At 42.0% G+C, this 10,779-nt stretch overlaps 1 pseudogene; it reads left to right on the forward strand.

Moving 5' to 3' along the window:
- The first annotated feature begins 305 nt into the window (after window positions 1-305).
- On the forward strand, window positions 306-5,942 carry LOC120724621 (annotated as a pseudogene).
- The last annotated feature ends 4,837 nt before the right edge of the window (window positions 5,943-10,779 follow it).

Here is a 10,779-nt window from a genome sequence, read left to right on the forward strand (position 1 = left end):
ATAAGAAGATCATTTGTAACCTTCACTAAAGCTGTTTCTGTACTGTGATGAGCTCTGAAACCTGACTGAAACTCTTCAAATAAGCTATTCCTCTGCAGATGATCTGTTAGCTGTTTGACAACTACTCTTTCAAGAATGTTTAAGATGAAAGGAAGGTTAGAGGTTGGCCTGTAATTAGCTGAGACAGCTGGCTCTTTTTAAGAATCCATTCAGATTATTACAGATTAGACAGTGAACACCAAAGATTCAGAGATGTGATGAATTGCTTGGACTTCCTTTTTTTTGTGGTTGTTTCCATTGTTTCCATGGTAACCACTTGTGCTTCTCCTGCTGCAGTTCAGCTAAAGTCTGTGAAGGATGTGGTTTGTGCTTTCTGCTCCAGACCTGCAGAGACTCACCGGTTTGTCCAACTCTGATGTCCAGCAGCTGATCACTGCTGCGCTGCCGTCTGCAGAAGGCACCTCCAATCACAGGTCAGGAGAAGAGTCTTACTGGACACACTGTGTGATGTGATATCATGCACACACTTGGTTAAAGTGTGTGTGTATGTGTTCAGCACAGCAGCTGCAGCACGGCGTGTCTGGCGCCCAGCTCAGGCTCGGCTGTCCAGTTCTGGACCGCCTTTTGAGGGGCGGTTTGCCTGTGGGGGGCATCACTGAGCTGGCTGGAGAGAGTGGCACCGGCAAGACTCAGGTGGGCCTGCAGCTCAGCCTCTCGGTGCAGTACCCAGCAGAGCACGGAGGGCTGGAAGCAGGTCAGTGAACGCACCATGATTTTGCCAATCAGTTAGGTTTGTGATACATTCAGTGAAAAGGTTGTGGCTAAGCAGCTTACAGCAGTTTTGGATAAACACAATATTCTTGACAAATTTCAGTCTGGCTTACGCAGAGCTCATTCTACTGAAACAGCCCTTCTTAGAGTCTCCAGTGACATTTTGATGCAAAACGATGCGGGAAAATGTTCTGTTCTGCTGATGTGGGACCTCACGTGGCCTTTGATGCAGCTTACCATCATGTTCTGCTTGAAAGGCTGAAATATTGGGTCGGTGTATATGGATCTGCCTTAAAGTGGTTCTCCTCATATCTGTATGAATGATACTTTTCTGTGGCAGTTTCTAAGTACTTCCCTCACCTACGGTGTGCCACAAGATTCTGTATTGGGGCCTTTATTGTTTTTAATATATCTACTTCCTCTCCAGCATATTTTGAGCCCCTTTGAGGACATTTGCTACCACTGCTATGCAAATGACATCCAGTTATACTTTTTGTTTTTAAGCCCCAAGATGTTTGAATCTGAATTCCTCGTATGTGCTCCTGACAGACATGTACCTAAGATAATGAATGCTTTTGGTCCCCTTTCGACATTTGTGAAGTCAGCTATCAGGAACCTTCATTTGCTCCCTGTTAAATCCAGAATTGAATTCAAAATCCTGCTCCTCACATACAAGGTCTTAAATAATCAGGTCCCGTCTTATCTTAATGACCTTATAGGACCATATCAACCCCATTAGAGCACTTCGCTCTCGCACTGCAGGCTTACTTGTTGTTCCTAGAGTATTTAAAAGTAGAATGGGTGGGTAAGGCTTCATTTTTCAGGCCCCTCTTCTGTGGAACCAGCTTCCAGTTTGGATTCGGGAGACAGACACTTTCTCTACTTTTAAGATTAGGCTTAAAACATTCCTGTTGGCTAACTATTATGGTTAGGGCTGGACCAAGGTGACCCTGAATCCTCCTTAGTTATGCTGCAATAGGCATAGGCTGCTGGGGGACTCCCATGATGCATTGAGTTTTTCATTTTCAGTCACCTTCTTCACTAACTATATGTTAATAGACCTCTCTGCATTGAATCATACTTGTTATTAATCTCTGTCTCTCTTCTACAGCATGTCTTTTATCCTGTCTTCCATCTCTCACCCCAACCGGTCGCAGCAGATGGCCACACGTTCCTGAGGCTGGTTCTGCTGGAGGTTTCTTCCTGTTAAAAGGAAGTTTTTCCTTCCCACTGTCGCCAAAGTGCTTGCTCATAGGGGGTCATTTTATTGCTGGGTTTTTCTCTGTATGTATTATTGTAGGGTCTACCTTACAATCAATGTTCCCTCTAATTTTTCACGTGTCTGAGCGAACACACAAACTCCCTGAGCGATCCCTTGGACCACTGTGAGCGACGTCACACGTGTGCACTGTGGTCACGGCAGCGTTTACATTTATATTAGACTACTTTTAATTAACTGCTTTAGCCCATTTACAATGAAAATGTAAAAAAAAAAATCTAGTTATTGACCTGTGTAGTATGTTAACACTATTGGAAGTAAAAAATAACTTTAACTCCAATTGGAAAACACAACTTTCTTTTCTTTCTTGGTGGTTGTTTTTTTTTTTTTTTTATTTAATATATAAAGCTTTGACTTATTATGAGTCTGTGGTCTGGGAGAGAGTCCTGTAACTCTCTGTCTGCAAAATATAGTACATAATGACCAATGCTGGGCAATTAATTATATAGTTACGTCTTCAAAAAAGTAACTGAGTTATGCAAACAACAACGTTTTTTGCAGCTATTTTTTTTTTTTTTTTTAAATGCAGCCAAGGCGTTTTTTAAACTAACATTTCAAACTATTTACAGAACAATCAGCTGTTCTGCATCAAATCTGATGCCACACAAATAATTTGTGCCACTCCAAAAAATAATTTCTGTCCACTATAAGATGAAGGAGAACAACAGCCTGATACGTCTGTGAAGGTTCTCAGTCATTCAGGTCATCGTAGTCAAAGGAGCTTGCAAAGAAAAGCGTCTGGACTTCTTTTAAGTTACTTGAAGACGTTTCACCTCTCATCCGAGAAGCTTCTTCAGTTCTAAGGTCAAATGGTGGAGAGTCCCAGAGGAGTTTGAAAGAGGAGTGAAAGAAGCCATCTATGTCCACTGTGAGCGACCAGCTTTGAACAGAGGCGGTGGTTTACGACACCAACTCTCTGCCATCTATAATCCAGTTTTGAGATCCCTTCCCAGACGCCTTAACGCCCACTCACATCCTGGGCCATCTGATCTCAGGAATTCGCATGATAAGGTGGGGCCAGGTTTCACAATGAACTCACCCGAAACTCTGGCTGATTGGGACCCACACCCAGTTTCACACCTTGGCTCAGGCGATTAGAGGATCATCAGGGGGGTCCTTTTGTCCCTCTGTGGGGGGATACTCCCACTAGGTTTATATCTGGGACTCTCCACCATTTGACCTTAGAACTGAAGAAGCTTCTCGGATGAGAGGTGAAACGTCTTCAAGTAACTTAAAAGAAGTCCAGACGCTTTTCTTTGCAAGCTCCTTTGACAACAGCCTGATACCTGCAGGCCTGACAACAGGAGATGTATCACACCTGTAACATTCAGCAGTCGCCTCATTGTTCTGACACACACAACAAAACTATTGACTACACTACACACTAACTACACAGGATTTGCACTAAACGTCTCAAATCTCTCACATCTCAAAACACCGCCGTCACTCCTAAAACTTCCCCCCGTTTCTTAACAACTAGATGCCACGTTGCCATATCATTTTTTGATTGGTTGACATGGTACGTTTTTGGACGAATAGGAAAGGGAGAGGGGGGTAGGGTTTGTTTTTGCTCACAGGCAGAGTGTTTTCGAGCCTTTTTTCGTATAAAACGCAGTTTTTTACCGTTTCTTCCCGCAGTAAAATATAAACAACGATAGTATTCAGGAAGAAAACCAAACATTGCAGATATTTTTATCATAATTATGGTTTTACGTGGCCTATCAACACAATTTAAAAACTAGTATAAAGTCCACACTTTTTCCGTCAATTGTTCCGTCTGTCCTGCTCACATCTCCAATGGTTGTACACGTTGTCATTAACGTGGCTTCACTCCACATCAGCCACGTTCGCTTTGCTAGCTAAAACACCGGTGTCAGCATATAAGAACGCTGTCATAGCCTGTCAACGACGTTGATTAGCTGCGTATGTGCGAATGTGAATCGCATTATTGGCTGGACTATGGGATAAAATGGCATCGTTCTAATCCCATATGGGAGCAGCCAGTCATTTACTGACTAACACTGCAGAATTGTCAAAGTATTAATTTTAATTTCAATTCAGGGTTAAAATTTTTGTGCGCAGAGACCGTGCCAGCAGTGCGCAATTGCGCACGTGCGCAGCAGCTTAGAGGGAACATTGTTTACAATATAAATCGCCTTGAGGCGACTGTTGTTGTGATTTGGCACTATATAAATAAAATTGACCCACCTCTCACTTTGGATGTTCATGTCAAATCTCTGGTTTGGTCTTGGTTTTATCACTTAAGAAACATTGCTAAATTAAGCCCTATTGTATCTCGCACTGAACTGGAGATTGTTATACATGCATTCATTTCATCATGATTAGACTACTGTAATTCACTGTTTACATGTCTAAGCAAAAACTCCTTGGAGCATCTGATGATTGTTCAAAACGCTGCAGCAAGGCTTCCGGCCAGATCATCAAAGTACTCACATGTGACACCGTTGCTAATACAGTTGCACTGCCTCCCCATTAAATTCAGAGTCTATTTTAAGATTCTGGTTCTGACCTTCATGGACAAGCACCAGCTTGCATCATTGAACTTTTAAAGCCCTATGTCCCTAGCAGGTCCCTGAGGTCATGTGATCAAGCCCTACTTGTTATTCAGCATACAAGGCTGAGAACTAAGGGAGACAGAGCTTTTACCACTGTGGCTCCCAGACCATGGAACTCTCTCCTACTGAGCTTAAGATCTGTGGACGCAGTAGTCTCTTTTAAATAACAACTAAAAACACATCTTTTTAAATTTGCATTTTGTTAACTTTTGTCTGTTTTTGTTTTATACTTAATCTCTGTGTGAAGCACTTTGTAATCTTTTATCTAGAAAGGTGCTATATAAATAAAAATTTACTTACTTACTTTACCTGTTCAATGACCTGCTGATTTGTAAGTTAATAAATAACCTCTGATATGTCACATTCATTATTTGTGTGTTCGTTGTTGGTTCCAGGTGCGTTGTATGTCTGCACTGAGGACTCATTTCCCATTAAGCGTCTGCACCAGCTGATTGGCGAGCAAGTCTGTCTGCGTTCTGACGTTCCTGCGGACCTTGTAAGCAGTCTTCGCTTCAGCGACCACGTTTACATTGAGCATGCCGCGGACCTGGTAAGTCTGATCATGCGACAGCTGTTCAGACCCCGTTACAACCCATAACTTCTTGCTCTGTCCTCAGGATTCCCTCCTGGTGTGCCTAACACGCCGCGCCCGCCTCCTACTGACACGCGGTCTGGTGCGCCTAATCGTGGTCGACTCAGTGGCAGCGTTGTTCAGGACCGAGTTCCAGGCCGATGATTGGCTAGAGAGGAACAGACAGCTACTCACCTTCTCCTCCATGCTGCATCACCTGAGTCAGGAGTTCAGCACACCTGTGCTCTGCATCAACCAGGTAACACCATCCAGGTAGCACACCAGAGTTCAGTCTCTTATCTCTGACCACTAATCAGTGACAGGTGTTTGTTTTCCAGGTAACAGATGTTTTCAGCCAATCACACAACAGTATGGGGTAAATTAGATATCTTCTTTATGAGCTGATCACATTTTGGCCTTTGACCTCAGAACCACTTCAGCGTAAATTTCCTCCTACTCAGGCCTTCGCTGTCCACCGTGTCTCCTGCTCTTGGGTTGGCGTGGGCCAATCAGGTGATGGTTCGGCTGATGATGAGCCGTCTCCAAGGAACGGTCGTCCGTGGTGACCAGAGCAGTGCTCTCCGCAGGTTGGAGGTGGTGTTTGCACCTCACCTGGCACGTGACGGACAAAACGCTGCCGTGTGGAGGGAGGGGCTCAGAGGAGTTGAGAGCTGGACTTCAAATAGAAAATAAACTTTATTAAACAGCATCAGTAGCATCAGATTATTAAAGAGTGATCACACTGTTTCCTGACTGTTCTGAAGGTTGTGGACACTGATGCATTGACTGGGGGTCAGACAGGTGTGTTAGTGGCCTCATATCTCTTGATCTGGACAGAATGAGCTGGGAGGTCCAGACTGATACATGATCCTGATTTTGCTGTGCAGGTGGACTCTGGTCTGTTCAGGAGCCTATGATTCGGTTCTGGTTGACCCACTAAAGTGGATTCAGATTATTTTCAGACTGAACCTTTTCAATTCAATTCAGTTTTATTTATATAGCGCCAGATCACAACAAAAGTCGCCTCAAGGCGCTTCATAGATACAGAGGAAAAACCCAACAATCATATGACCCCCTATGAGCAAGCACTTTGGCGACAGTGGGAAGGAAAAAACTCCCTTTTAACAGGAAGAAACCTCCAGCAGAACCAGGCTCAGGGAGGGGCGGGGCCATCTGCTGCGACCGGTTGGGGTGAGAGAAGGAAGACAGGATAAAAGACATGCTGTGGAAGAGAGACAGAGGTTAATAACAGATATGATTCAATGCAGAGAGGTCTATTAATACATAGTGAGTGAGAAAGGTGACTGGAAATGAAAAACTCAATGCATCATGGGAATCCCCCGGCAGCCTACGTCTATTGCAGCATAACTAAGGAGGATTCAGGGTCACCTGGTCCAGCCCTAACTATATGCTTTAGCAAAAAGGAAAGTTTTAAGCCTAATCTTAAAAGTAGAGAGATAGTGTCTGTCTCCTGAATCCAAACTGGAAGCTGGTTCCACAGAAGAGGGGCCTGAAAACTGAAGGCTCTCCCTCCCATTCTACTTTTAAATACTCTAATGTCATTTGACATGATTTAGTGACTGAACATATTTAACAGGAAGTGTAATCAGATTACAGCAGAAATAGAAACGGTGTCTGCAGCAGCCTGAAAGTTTTGTCAGCCTGATCGTTAAGCAGGCGTTCACATCAGCTTCCAGCTGTGACTCGTTTATCCTTTTAAATATGTTACTGCTTTGAGGAGCCAGTTTTAAATCTTGTTACGTGTCTTGATGGTTTGGCGCTGCATTCCTGCGGCCTGTGAAACCGCTAATCTTGGATGTTTCTTGATCCAATGTTGATTTAGTAACTTTTATGTACTTTTTCAGCTGAGGTTTTTAAATGTGCTATAGAAGTAATCTTTTTACTTGACATGAATGTCCTAAGTAAAAAAAAATATGCTTTTTGTTGAGGACCAACAGTGATGCTGTGTACGGGAAACTCTACTTTCTAAAGAAGCTCGGGTCCTTTAATGTGTGCAGCAGGATGTTGGAGATGTTCTACCAGTCTGTGGCAGCAAGAGCCGTTTACTCTGCTGAAGGGCAGCATCAGTGCAGAGATGCAGCTGAATCAACAAACTAATCCACAAGACTGCAAGCATCATTGGTCAGAATTTGGAAGTGTTTGAGTCGAATCATGGACAGCCCATCACCCCCACAGTAGAGCTCGTCCTCCGTCAGACTGATTCAACCTCACTGTCACTGCTATCATGTGTGAACACATGTTTCTATTGTAGCCTCATGCAGCTGCTTTTCTTAGATTTGTGATTATTGTTCATATTATTTATTAATGTAATTTTTTCTCCTACACGGTGTTAGCTAAAAGACAAGCACTAAAGCACTTTTCTTTGCTTTTTAAAAAAAATTTGTATCATAGTATAAGGCAGGGGTCGTCCACCTTTCTGATGAGTGCCATCTAAAATTTCCTCATCAGTCAATGTGCCATATCAGCCATTGCATTAGCAATAAATTTAATAACGCTCTATATCAACAGTTACACACTATATAGAACAACTTTATAGATCTATATTTGTTCGCGCATGTTGGCGTCGCCTCTGTCAGTGCGCCCTAGGGCGGCTGTAGCTACACTGTAGCTTGCCATCACCAGTGTGTGAATGTGTGTGTATAGTGTAAAGCGCTTTGGGGTCCTTAGGACCAAGTAAAGCGCTATACAAATACAGACCATTTACCATTAGTACAGTATTGCATTTCCGTGGTGCTGATGCTGCGCTGAGTGGACAGCTCTGAGGCATTTGAAGTGTCGGAATGTGGAAATTTCAACATCGCTTGAAAAAACTGTCAGCTAGCAAGGTCCCTCTCACCGGTAGGCTAGGTGATTTTTAGCCAATTACAAGTTGAATCTGGTAATTGGGTAATTAGCTAAATACCGTCATTAAGAAGCGACACAACTGATGTGTCTATGCAAGCTAACTTGCGATGTGCATCGGTGCCCTTTATTTTTAATGCACCTTCTCAGAGTAATTCACTGCGGGTCGTGCCATCAGTTAACCCTTTTCGTGCCAGCTGTGGCAGGAGTGCACAGGGTTGCCGACCCCTGGTATAAGGTCTCAAAGGGATTGTTACTTAATTGATCCAAACATTTCATTCATTTTGTAGTTTGAAAACCAAAACCGTCAGACTATTGCCTCGCACGGATCTTTGCCGCAGCCTATCCTCTAGCTCGGCTAACGTCGCCATCCTTTTACTGCGCCTGCAGTTTCACTGCCATAACAACAGGAAACCAACCCAATCTTTCAACATAAAAGAAGCAAGAGAGTATCCCGGTGTTGTGGCAAAAAGTGGATTGCCTGCCAAAAACTGATTTCCAATGTTTGCGTGTGTTTTTTTTTTTTTTAATGTGTAATATCGTTACGTTGCTAAAAAGTCTTTGGTGAACAGGTATTACAAAGTGGTTATATATAAAATTAAAAAATTACCTGTTTCTCAAGTATCATTGTGACTGTGTTATTGCCAGGGGCGGAGCGTGGGGGTGGCTTACTGGGCTTAAGCCCGGGTTGTTTTGTCAGAAGCCCGGGGTCTTTTGGAGTGTAATTTTTTCATAGTTAGATGCCTGGCTGACAACTGTATAAAACAAAAAGTACACACAATATTCGAAGCACATAGTGCACACTGTGGGAATTTACGACTGTGCGTGAATCCCCCCCTGATATTGGTATGATCCGAGCTCAGGCACTAAGCGACTGAGCGAGGGGGCGGGGCAGCTGCTACCTGTGTGCGCTGTTGGAGAAACGGAGCCAGCCATACTAAGGAGAGCTTAAGTTTGACCAGGTACCAAAGCAAATCATTCGTACAGTACAAATAATGTAAATATGACGGTGTATCACGAAAGATTGATATCAAACTGATCACTTGACCAATATTACGTTACTTGCTCTTCAAGTGAATCAACAAATGGCGAAATGAAAAGCCGAACAAATGCTATTTTTTTTAGAGTCTTAGCTTACATGTGTTTATTTCATATTTTCAGTTCTTACCCTCCCCGACTAAATCGGTTTCAGTTATGTACTGAAATATAAGAATGGACATTAGAGGGTTCTTTCAAAGAAAAAACTGTTATTTTATATATTATGCTTTGTATGTTGTTCAGTATATTTCTATGCAAAACAAGAGGGATTTGAGTACACAGCAGGATATTCACATTTGTAACCAGATATTTACACTTTAGGGAGAAAACATTTTTACTGTACAACATCAATTTAGAGTAAACTTTTGTTTTAGATAAATATTGAAATATCTTTTGAATTAGTTAAATGTCAGAATAAAGAGAGACAGAGCTTTCTGTTTTTTATCACTTTCATCAAATTTAGGAGTACATGTACACTAAGTTTATTGTTAATTAATAAGAAAACTCCAGACGATTCCATTCTGAGCTGAAGAAGCTTCTGATAGGTTAGTAGAGTCCATGTGAGTAAATTGGTGGCACAGCTGTGGATGCATATAAGGCAAAACACAGAGCCTGTTTCTTTGAAATGGGAAAATCAAGAGATGTCAACCAAAACACCAGGAACAGAACTGTGGAGCTCCATAAGTGTGGCTCAAGTTTGAATACAATTTGGTGCCATTTACAATTAAGAAATATAGATAGTTTCTCTCTTTACTCTTAAAGTTAACAAATATGTTTTTTATATTTATCAATCTAAAAAAGTAAACATTTAGTCTGATTTGATGTTACAATTAAAAAAGTGTTTGTGTTTTGATCTGAAGAGTACATAAATATCTGGTTTCAACTGTATATTTGATGATTGTCAGCACAAAGAGGGAGATGGAGAACGAGGACAGAACAGAGATGAACAAGAGCAGGTGAGACAGACATGTTAGTCAAATGGTTATTTACCAAAAGTATCACCGTATCATAGGTCCTCATGTATCTCGTACCTAGTGTTTCTTTTTAGGTTTGCTATTTTTCAAATTCTACATTTATTAAGCTTGAACATTTATTAGGCTTGTTTGCACAACAAGGCTAAATAATTATATAAACTTTTCTCAATCTAAATATTGTACTTTGGTAGAATTAAAAAATAAGTGTAGTGCAGGTCTATGATGATTTTTAGTGCTACTATCATCTAGTTCTGATTCTGGTTCTGTCTTGGTTAAATCCTAAGTAGTCCTGATTTTGAACTGTTGCAGTCCTGTTTTAATTCCGGATCAGTTCTGGGTCTGGTTGAATTGGGGTTTAGTCCTCGTGTCTTGATACAGCCCCGACTTTGTTCTGCCTTGCTGCTTAATTAAAAAACTAGTTTAAGGTGTCCTGCATATGTGATATATATTTTTCCCTATATGAAGTCATTCTTTTTTGAACAAAACTCAAAACAGAGCCTATTAATCTTTCAGTCATTTCTACCCCCCCCCCCCCCCCCAAAAAAAAACAAAAAACAAAACCACATGCACACTACCCTTTAGGGCTAAGCCCCGGGTGTTTCAAATGTCTGGCTCCGCCTCTGGTTATTGCACTTACATTATAATCAATCAGCTCCCTTTTGTCCACTTACAATATATTTACAGAACTATTTTTGCATTTGTTGCAAT

Source organism: Simochromis diagramma, unplaced genomic scaffold (assembly GCF_900408965.1).
Source record: "Simochromis diagramma unplaced genomic scaffold, fSimDia1.1 OVJJ01000802.1, whole genome shotgun sequence".
In the NCBI taxonomy this organism is placed as follows: Eukaryota; Metazoa; Chordata; class Actinopteri; order Cichliformes; family Cichlidae; genus Simochromis; species Simochromis diagramma.